The sequence below is a fragment of the Leptodactylus fuscus genome, chromosome 1 (assembly GCF_031893055.1).
Source record: "Leptodactylus fuscus isolate aLepFus1 chromosome 1, aLepFus1.hap2, whole genome shotgun sequence".
In the NCBI taxonomy this organism is placed as follows: Eukaryota; Metazoa; Chordata; class Amphibia; order Anura; family Leptodactylidae; genus Leptodactylus; species Leptodactylus fuscus.
This window is the reverse complement of record NC_134265.1, coordinates 6,953,446-6,963,807: the sequence shown is the minus strand read 5'-3', so window position 1 is coordinate 6,963,807 and position 10,362 is coordinate 6,953,446.

The following is a 10,362-nucleotide window of genomic DNA, read 5'->3' as shown; positions in this document are numbered from 1 at the left end:
CTTGAACATTCTCAGTCAGCGCCCTCTATTGGTCTGCATACTTGAGACACTGGCATCCTAATTACATCATGGAAGTCAGATTTGCATATTCTTCCCATGAGACGGAGATCAGTGATAGTGAATAGTAATGAAGCGGGGCAGGAGACGCCAGCACTACTCTGGTCACTGTAGAGGTGAACACAATCCCTGGCTGCTTAAATATGGCCACTTATGTGGAATAATACTGTAAGTTGCCATAAATCTTACTGTATTACACCCCATACACACAATACAATCCAAACCACATCTGCTGGATTTCCCAGCCTAAACTCACCGCGGATTTGCTGTCCCATACAGTATGTAGTAGGGTCTGTGGAGTCACAAGGAAGCAGGGACTCCTAGCGTCTTAGATCACTAAAATACGGGGAGTCCTGGTGTGTGGACAGAGTTCAGGCTGGGAAATGTGACTGATGTACAGACCAGATCTTCTAGTCCGGATTCCATAGTGTGATTGGGGTCTAAGGTGAGGTTTACACAGTGACATTTGGAGAAGCTGCTTCAGGAATTCAGAAGAATGGAGGATTATATAGATAATCTGTTTTCCCTTAGTCCAAACAGCAGCACAACACGTGGGGTATTCCTGTCCCCGTGTGCTGTTAGGACAGGTGAAAATTTTAATTAAACTAACAGATTCCCCTATAAGAGGCCGGAGAAACCTCCCCCCCCCCCCCCCCGTGTCAGTTATAACGTATAATAACAATATATACAAGTATTGGACTAAGGGAAAACGGATTATCTACATAATCCTCCATTCCCCCTACGTCCAACAGCAGCACAAGATTGGGGAACTAGCGAGTATAATCCCCTAGGGAGGGACCTCTTGGCATGTAGATGATAAGACCGAATGGCCAAATGCAACTGCCTCTGAACTGCGTCAGTCCAATCTATAATGTCTTGCAAACGTTAAGTGGGAAATCAAGTGGCTACTGAGCAAATTTGGTGAAAGGAGAGAGAACGTCTATCGGAACGTTGATACTGCCCTAGTGGAATGGGCACGTACAAACTCAGGGACTGGTGTTAACCAACAGATTCTACGGTCTCCTGAAAGAAGAAGTTCAGTCCAGATAAATTCGGAGGGCCCTTACCAGGTCTAAAGTATATAACCTCGGGGAAACCCCACACCCCGGTGAGATGAGGGAAGACGTCCTGATTGAGGGACCACTCGCCTGATGTCATGAGGCCTCTGCTCAGCCGATCCGACAGGACATTCAGGCGTCCCTTTATATGAACTGCTGTCAAATGAGATAAGTTCCTTTCTGCCCAGGAGAAGATCTGGTTCGTTACTTGGAGAAGGGAGGGAGATCTGGGTCCCCCACCTGTCCACACACAGGGCAGAAAAAAAAAACACAGGGGGGAGGTCTCTCCAGCCTCTTATAGGGGAATCTGTTAGTTTAATTAAAATTTCCACCTGTCTTAACAGCACACAGGGGCAGGAATAACCCAATCTTGTGCTGCTGTTGGACGTAGGCGGAATAATTTTTCCGCTTTACCAAATCAGCCCCCGAATCTCCATCAGATTCCTTACTGGCCAGGCCGGATTTTCCACCTCCCATTTATTTCCATAGAGCTCTGAGGTGGAATCTGCCTGAAGATCGAGCAGGAGGATTATTTTTCTGCTACCTGAAATAATCTGCTATATAATTCTGGTAAATTCTTTCCCTTCACGAGGACTGACAGCCGGTGAGGAAGAAATTTGCCTCGTTCACATCGATGTCAAGTCCATATTCCTGCTGTCCGTTCTATTCTATACTACATTTATTACCCCCTATAGCGGTATCACATTTATATTCAGGTATTATTAGTATTTTACCTGAATCGGGGAACAACAAATAGTCTAAACAATGTCTGAATAGAATCAGTGACCCTTCTGTGCTTTATATAGTGGTGACTCCTCACCTGGGCGGGTCCCTGTAGGAATGTCCTCCTCACACTCCTCATCACCACTCACATAGGGCTCTTCCTTTATTATCACACGTATAACATTCATGTCGCTCACATCTTTATCCTGATGGAAAATCTGGGAAACAAATAATGTAAAAGTCACCGGACAAATGGGGAAGTCACAGAGAATGTTCTAGATCATTAATCCGCATGAAGATGAAAGATGTCCTGACAGTAGCTGCAGGTCTGTGAGAAGCCGGAGAAACATATTAGATGGCGGCTCAATGACACCGCCCATGTATATAACCATATAATACTGCTGGATACAACAAGACTGACCACAAGGACTTCACAGCCCGTCTACACATTAGAGTTGAGCAAGTACTCAGAGTTGAATGGAAGCACCTGGTGCTTCCGGTTTGACGGCAGCCGGCCACTTAACCCGTCGCGTGCCGGCTGCGTGCATTGATTTCAATGCGTGCGTGCTGTTCGTATCGGCTGATCCGAACAGTACTCGCTCAACTCTACTACACATCATAGGGAATATCTCCATCTACCTGATCATCATCCTGTGGTAGAAGAGGACTGGGACATCTCTCCGGTGTTGTCCTCTTACTGGATCTACCTGTAGGAAACACAGACAGGGACTGAATTCATTCTGTACATACAAATAATGGAAGTCCATGTGTATATAGTCATGTCTATTACCTGCTGATGTGAGGGGCTGCTGGTCCTCCATCATCACCTCCTTGTACAGATCCTTGTGTCCTTCTAAATACTCCCACTCCTCCATGGAGAAATAGACAGCGACATCCTGACACCTTATAGGAACCTGACAACACAATGATACAGTCATCACCCCGACCCCTCCAGTTACTGTATAATGTCCCAGCATTCCCAGCACTGTCACCTCTCCAGTCAGCAGCTCCAGCATCTTGTGGGTGAGTTCTAGGATCTTCTGTCCATTGATCTCCTCCTGTATCAGGGGGTGAGGTGGAGGCCCCGGGATTGGGCTCAGGGTTCCTCCATATCCATCATACACAGGAGTCTGACAGCGCCCACTAGAGGGCTTCTTCACTACTGTGTAATCCTGGTTATGGGGAGACACATTAATAAATCTCACTACATACATGTCCAGAGTCCATCACCTCTCCAGTCATATCATCTGTTATTACTATAGATAAGAATGATGTCATGATGACATCATCAGAATCTCTCACCTCTCCAGTAAGCTGGTAGATGATCTCTAGGGTGAGATTTAATAGACTTTCCGCCATCTTGTTCCTGTCTCTTTCCATCCTTGATGGATCAATCAGGAATATTCTCTTATATAGAAGATACTGAGAGGATTCTATATTGTAGGAACCTGAATGGAGAGAAGATGAGACAATGTAATCACTACACGGAATCCCATGGAATAAATAGAAGAGTTGAGTCCCATTATTATCACCACCTCCTACTTCTGACGTCGGCAGCGTGTAGCTCAGGAAGGGAGTGACTTGTTGTGGGCCGGCTTGGTGGGTATATAAGGTGTGTGATAGGCTGAACAGAATCTCATTGGGAGTATTTGACCCGTACTGGCTGAGGGGTGTTCAGTGCTCCCCGGGGTGTTGCAACACAAATTGGATGTGGAAGAACCAAAACCTGATGCGGAACAGCCCAGGAGGCTCCAGCAGCTCTAGTAGAATGAGCCGTGCTACCCACTAGGACATTATAGTGTGTGGGGGCCACTGAATGTATGAGAAGGGCTGAGAGCGAGCACTTACCTCCTTGGGTACAGCAGCCGTCTGCTCACAGGACCTGAGATGATGTCACCTGTGTGGGAGGAGTCACAGAATCACATGACCAGATATTAGAAGTCACTGCAGAGCTATCTGTGTGTGACATGTATGAAGCAAAGCTGTGTGTGTGTGACGTGTATGTAGCAGAGCTGTGTGTGTGATGTGTATGTAACAGAGCTGAGTGTGTGACGTGTATGTAGCAGAGCTGTGTGTGTGTGATGTGTATGTAGCAGAGCTGTGTTTGACGTGTATGTAGCAGAGCTGTGTGTGTGTGTGTGTATGTAACAGAGCTGAGTGTGTGACGTGTATGTAGCAGAGCTGTGTGTGTGTATGTAGCAGAGCTGAGTGTGTGACGTGTATGTAGCAGAGCTGTGTGTGTGATGTGTATGTAGCAGAGCTGTGTGTGTATGTAGCAGAGCTGAGTGTGTGACGTGTATGTAACAGAGCTGTGTGTGTGATGTGTATGTAGCAGAGCTGTGTGTGTGTGTATGTAGCAGAGCTGAGTGTGTGATGTGTATGTAGCAGAGCTGTGTGTGTGTGTATGTAGCAGAGCTGTGTTTGACGTGTATGTAGCAGAGCTGTGTGTGTGTGACGTGTATGTAGCAGAGCTGAGTGTGTGATGTGTATGTAGCAGAGCTGTGTGTGTGATGTGTATGTATCACAGCTGTGTGTGTGTGATGTAGCAGAGCTGTGTGTGTGACGTGTATGTAGCAGAGCTGTGTGTGTGACGTGTATGTAGCAGAGCTGTGTGTGTGACGTGTATGTAGCAGAGCTGTGTGTGTGATGTGTATGTAGCAGAGCTGTGTGTGTGATGTAGCAGAGCTGTGTGTGTGATGTGTATGTAGCAGAGCTGTGTGTGTGATGTGTATGTAGCAGAGCTGTGTGTGTGATGTAGCAGAGCTGTGTGTGTGATGTGTATGTAGCAGAGCTGTGTGTGTGATGTGTATGTAGCAGAGCTGTGTGTGATGTGTAGGTAGCAAAGTATACAAATTATTGATGCACTGGTATCATACCCCTGCCTTACTTCATTCTCTCAACCCAAGTATTTCTCCCCACTGTTGGCGTTGTGGGGTGGGGGTTGGCACCTTGTATCACATTTTCTGGGAATGCCCGGGGATTCTCCCTTTCTGGTTGGAGGTTAAGTCCCTTACGGACGCTTTGTTTATTTGTGGGGTTCCGCTAGATCCTCTTACATACCTCCTGAATCTTCCACCTATACATCTTGGCAAACAGTCTTCTAAATTGTTTCGGTACTTATTTGTTATCCTACTACATTCTAGCCTCATCGCGGTACGGAGGCTCTGTGGTGACTATGACGACTGAGGAGGCTCTGTGGTGACTATGACGACTGATTTTCGGTCATTAGAGGTGACCATAGGGACCAATCAGCTTGCTGCTTTCACTTTCCCTCATGAGTATTATCTGTAATCTGGTTGCCTTGGGCAACAGGTGGGAATATGTGTAAGTCTTGCACTGACTCACACGCGTTCACTCCCTGCGGAGGGGGGGGGGGGTTGTACTTATTCGTGCCCAGAATGGAATGAAATGAAGATATGGGATTTACCTGGTACGGAGGAGGCCGCCGTACAGCTTTTCCAGAGGAAAGGGTCATTGCCGTTAGAGAGGAGATGCGGCAACGGTTATCAAATGAACTTGAGATTTAACACCTCCGGCGCCCGGTGGATTTGTGCGAAGACCAAGTGCCGTACAAGTTACGGGTTGAGGTCGGGTAATTGGTTCGAGGGATCCCGCCTTACTTTCGTCACGATCCTCCGTTTCACTTACTGCTGGTGTAAGGATCTGACGTCAGTTGCCTTGTGCGAGGAACAACTACTGTTGATTGGAACAACTACGTGAGGCAGGCATGTGCGGTGGAACTAGCGAGCCGTTCCGTAAACCAGGTAGGCGGCGCAAATAAGGTAGTCGAGGTCGACGAGAGCGTCTTCACAAAGAGGAAAAACAACGATGGCAGAGCACTACCTCAGCAATGGGTGTTTGGTGGAATATGCAGGGAGACGAAAGAGTGTTTCCTGGAATTGGTGCCGGACAGAAGTGCCTCTACCCTGACATCAGTCATTAGGAAACACGTGGCCCCGGACTCCATACTACATTCCGACTGCTGGAAGGGATACGACACCGAGGCCCTCCGGCAAGCTGGCTACCGACATACCACTCTCAACCATTTGCGGGATTTCGTCGATCCTGAGACGGGTACGCACACGCAGACCGTCTAAAGGATGTGATGTTTGGCGAAGTGGAGAAATAAGAGGCACCGGGGCACAGCCAGGCACCACCTACAATCATACCTGGTGGAATTCATGTGGCGACAGGTCCACGCCGGAGAAGACATGCTGAACTGTTTACTGGTGACAATCGCTACGCACTGGCCGCCGCAGCTAACACCCGTCACGCACGGATAACGAATAAACACAACGAAGTATTGGAATGTAGTAGGATAACAAATAAAATGTAGTAGGATAACGAATAAAATGTAGTAGGATAACGAATAAATACCATTGTTTCTTTATTTATGCACTGCAGCTAAGGCGCTTATTGCGTATCTCTCCTCCTTCCTGCCTGGACCTCATTGCCTAGGTAAAAGACGTGCGCAGTTTGGAGAATCTGACGGCCTCACTTAACCACACCATTGAGGCTTTCCAGGCTATATGGTCACCCTGGGACGTGTATTGTACTTTGACCCTCCCCCCCCCTTTTTCTTCTTCCCCCCTCTTTCATATTCATGTTTTTGGTTTTTGTGCTCTGTATGCTTTGCTGTTTTGTATATTTCAAAACATTTTTCAATAAAAATTACAGTTTAAAAAAAAATATGAACTTCAGGCCTGAGGAAAGGTGTCCTCGGCCCGAAACATTGCTTATTGATCATGTACTGAAGCTCTATGATTTTGTGAAGTTACAGTGCGGCTTCTTGTCATACATGGAGCCTGATATGTTGTAATAAAATACACAAGATCAAAGAAATCATTTGCAGCGCTGTCCATCCTTTTCCTAAGAACATGACAGATATGAATGACACAACCTGAGACCAACCCTCTGGAAGATCACATGGTAAAGTCATGTGTCCTACTTGCCTGATATGGAAAAGCTTATAAAAGATAAGAAATAAAAAAACACACAAATCACAAAAAACAAGTCAAACAAGGTATCAACAATAACTGGTGCCTGTGGGGGGAGAACAAAAGATGGCAGGTGGGTGGTAGCGATGAACATACGGGAGACACGTAAACCATAGCAGAGTCAAATACTCAATTCAGGAACAAGAACAAAGACAAACAAACAGCATGTCAATACAGAAAAGAAAGAAACAAAATGGGGGGAAATAGAAAATCAAATTACACAGAGGGGAAGACAGTCTGGAATTCAGTAGAATATTAAGAGCCGCGTCTGCTGGTGGGCTCTACAGCGTTGTTTCAATTCTGTGAGCAAATTTTCTATGCTCGGGGCGTTGGGGATTGCCACAATCTAAGGATAACGGTTCTCGCCGCTACTAATAGGAAACCCAGTAGCTTGTGGTTATAATTGTTAAACTTACAGGGGAAGATAGAGAGGAGCAGGGTCATCTTCCAAAGCCATGCCAGTGACCATCTGAATAATATGAGAGGCCAAAAGGTGGCTTAGGAGTGTAGATCCCCTCCAGATGTGCACCATTGTGTCCCAGGCGGTGTTACAGCGGAAGGGTAAACCTCATGAAGGACAGAAGGGAACCTGTACCATCGGGAGAGAATCTTATAGTTTGTTTCCTGTGCCTTGCAAGATATAGAGAACTTATGGCACGCCTGGAGAGCCAAAGTTCATGTGTCTGCCAAGAACAAGACCCCAATTCCCTTTCCTACCCGTGAAATCTGGTAGTCGGAATCCTCCATGAGCATGCCATAGCTAATCGAGATAGTATGATTTGGAGCACTAGGTGAAAAGCACAGACGCTCAAAAGGCAGTAATGCCCTGTGAAGATTATGTGACGTCCTAAAAGTAATATAAAAATGGGAAAGCTGGGTATTCTGCAAGTGAGAGGCAATGGAGTCAGGGTCTAGGCCCGTAGCGAGTAACTCACAGTGGGGAAGGAGACCAATATAACCCGATGGAATCTTAGGGTAGGTTGACCCACAGTGGAAATTCCGGGTTGCCCAAGACTAGGGTCATAGGACCATCATTAAGGAGTCAAGAATTCGAGCTGTGACTGCAGCCATGAAGTAACTAGAGCAACCAGGGACCACCAAACTCTCCCCCTTTCCCGTGTGGGCCTAACAATAGTACTTCTCACGATTTGCAGGAGCTTTGATGTCCAGATAAACCTAGTGAAAATTTTCGGGAATGTGGCTAGGAAATGCTTAGGTAATATTATGGGGACAGATTGAAAGAGGTAGAGAAGGCGGGGGAGTACATTCATCTTCAGTAGGTTGGTGCGACCTAGCCAGGAAAAACGTTTGGTATCCCAGTGAGCAAGATGTGTCTGGAGAGTGCGCGGAATCGGGAGGAAGTTCAGTGAGTACGTACCAGATAAGATAGTAGGAAGCTGCACACCCAGGGCCCAGGTATTTGATCACATTTGAGGACCATGGAAAGGGAAAGGCGGATCGGAGATTACTGAGTACAGACATAGGTAATGAAACCCTGGGGGCGGGGCTTTTGGAAGATTAATTTTATAATTATTATCTTGTTACAGATATTGTTTGTCATGTACGTGTCCTTTGGAATTCTTCAATCAAGATTTTTATCTTTTATCTTTTTTCATTTTATTTTATTCATTTTATCTATTCACTGTAATATACTATCACTATTTGTGTATTTATTATAAAAAATTCTTTGACATGGGGTAATACAATATATATATATATTTAAATATAGTGCTATAATATTCAATACTACTGGGTAATTTTGGTATCACATTCAGTAAGGGTTCAGATATATGTCACTTTTATTGTCCAGTACATAACTTCTATCATATAATTATTAGCACTTTATACAGCGTTTTTTGTTCGTTGGCGCTGTGATGAATTTATATTCTTATTTTTATAAATGTACTTACAACACAATTTCCACTTGTCACATGATCCAATTTTCAGTTTGTAAAGTCATATATGGTATTTTGATTGAATATTTCCATTATTCTGATTATGATATAGGTTATCATCCTCTTAGCCCATAGTCTTTGGAGTCCTCTGGATCAGTCCATAAGAATTGCATAACACACTGCAGCGGGTGAGTGCGCATGCCTGGTGGGCGCTTGCACAGACACATGCCGGAGCCGTAACATCGCGAGATTACGGTCACGTGATCGCGATACCTCGGCTTCCCGATCATGTGTTCTGTCCATGCGCCACCATGCGCATGCGCCGCTCTTCACCCGCGGCGTACACTCGCAATGACGTGAGTTTATCAATAACAGCTGGGACTGTTCCCATTGGACCCCAATGTTATATGCCGGCATATAAATAGGGAACATGTATGTCTCCTCCTCCTCCTCCTGACGAAGGCTCTCTGCGCCAAAACGCGCGTCGGGGTTTGGGTGGTGGGTGCCCGTCCCTGGTGATCTGCCTACAATTTTCCCCATGGGTGAGTGTTTATACTAGTCTGTTTTGTACTTACAACATGTCCACTTCCTAATATATGTTGGCTACTGTACCTTTGAGGGCAATGTGTGTACATAGGAAGTAAGATATATTTCAATAGGACCTGTAGACTTTGATATTATAACATCTATTGCTCTTTTCAAGGGGTGAACATAAACATTAGGATTCATATTTAGGTCCTATATGGTTGTATTTGATGGTAACACTCACCTATGTGAGTTTTAATACATGATATGAGTGTATATTTTGTACTTCTGATGTTTTGTGAGGAAAATTAGCAGTATCTACAGGTACTGCTATTGGCTGTGGCATCCCACTACACCCATTTTTGTATGTGTACATTTGTTTCCTTTACATTGTCCTATCTTGTGTATGTGGTAAATTATTATAATAAAGATTTTTGAGATTTTTATTAGCATTTTGTACATTTAATGTCATACTTACCTCTTTTTTGTGGTTGCTGTTCGTAATTTTATAATTACTACAGGACATCATCTGCACATGCTCAGATTATTAAATGCAGATCATGGACACGGAGACCGTGGATATCTGGGTTATCCCTAATTGTCACAGCATGTAGCATTGGGGATAGGGGACAGCCTTGCCGGGTACTGCTATGAATAGTGAAAGGGGAAGAGAGTATACCATCAACTCAGAGCGAATATGGGTGAGCATTGTGGGGCAATACTTATCTGTATAAGGGTGTCCTCCAGGAACCTCCAGTCAACTCTATCAAAAGTTTTCACCGCGTCCAGAGAAAGCAGCATCATAAGAGTCCGAGAACACTGAGTGTGATGGATCGCGGAGAAGGCCATTACTGTATTATCTCGGGCTTCCATATAAGGGACAATTCCCACCTGATCAAGATTTATAGGATCCTTCATGTGTTGACTCAATCAGTTGAGTATCAATTTGGCATAGAGCTTCGCATCAGGTGTTGATTAGGGAAATCGGCCATTAACTAGGACAGAGCAGGTGATCCTTACCCGCCTTGGGGAATAACTGTGATGTGTGGATAGCGGAAGGACGGGGGAGGGGAGGAAGGAGTCGGATGACTTGGAGTTTTCATCGGT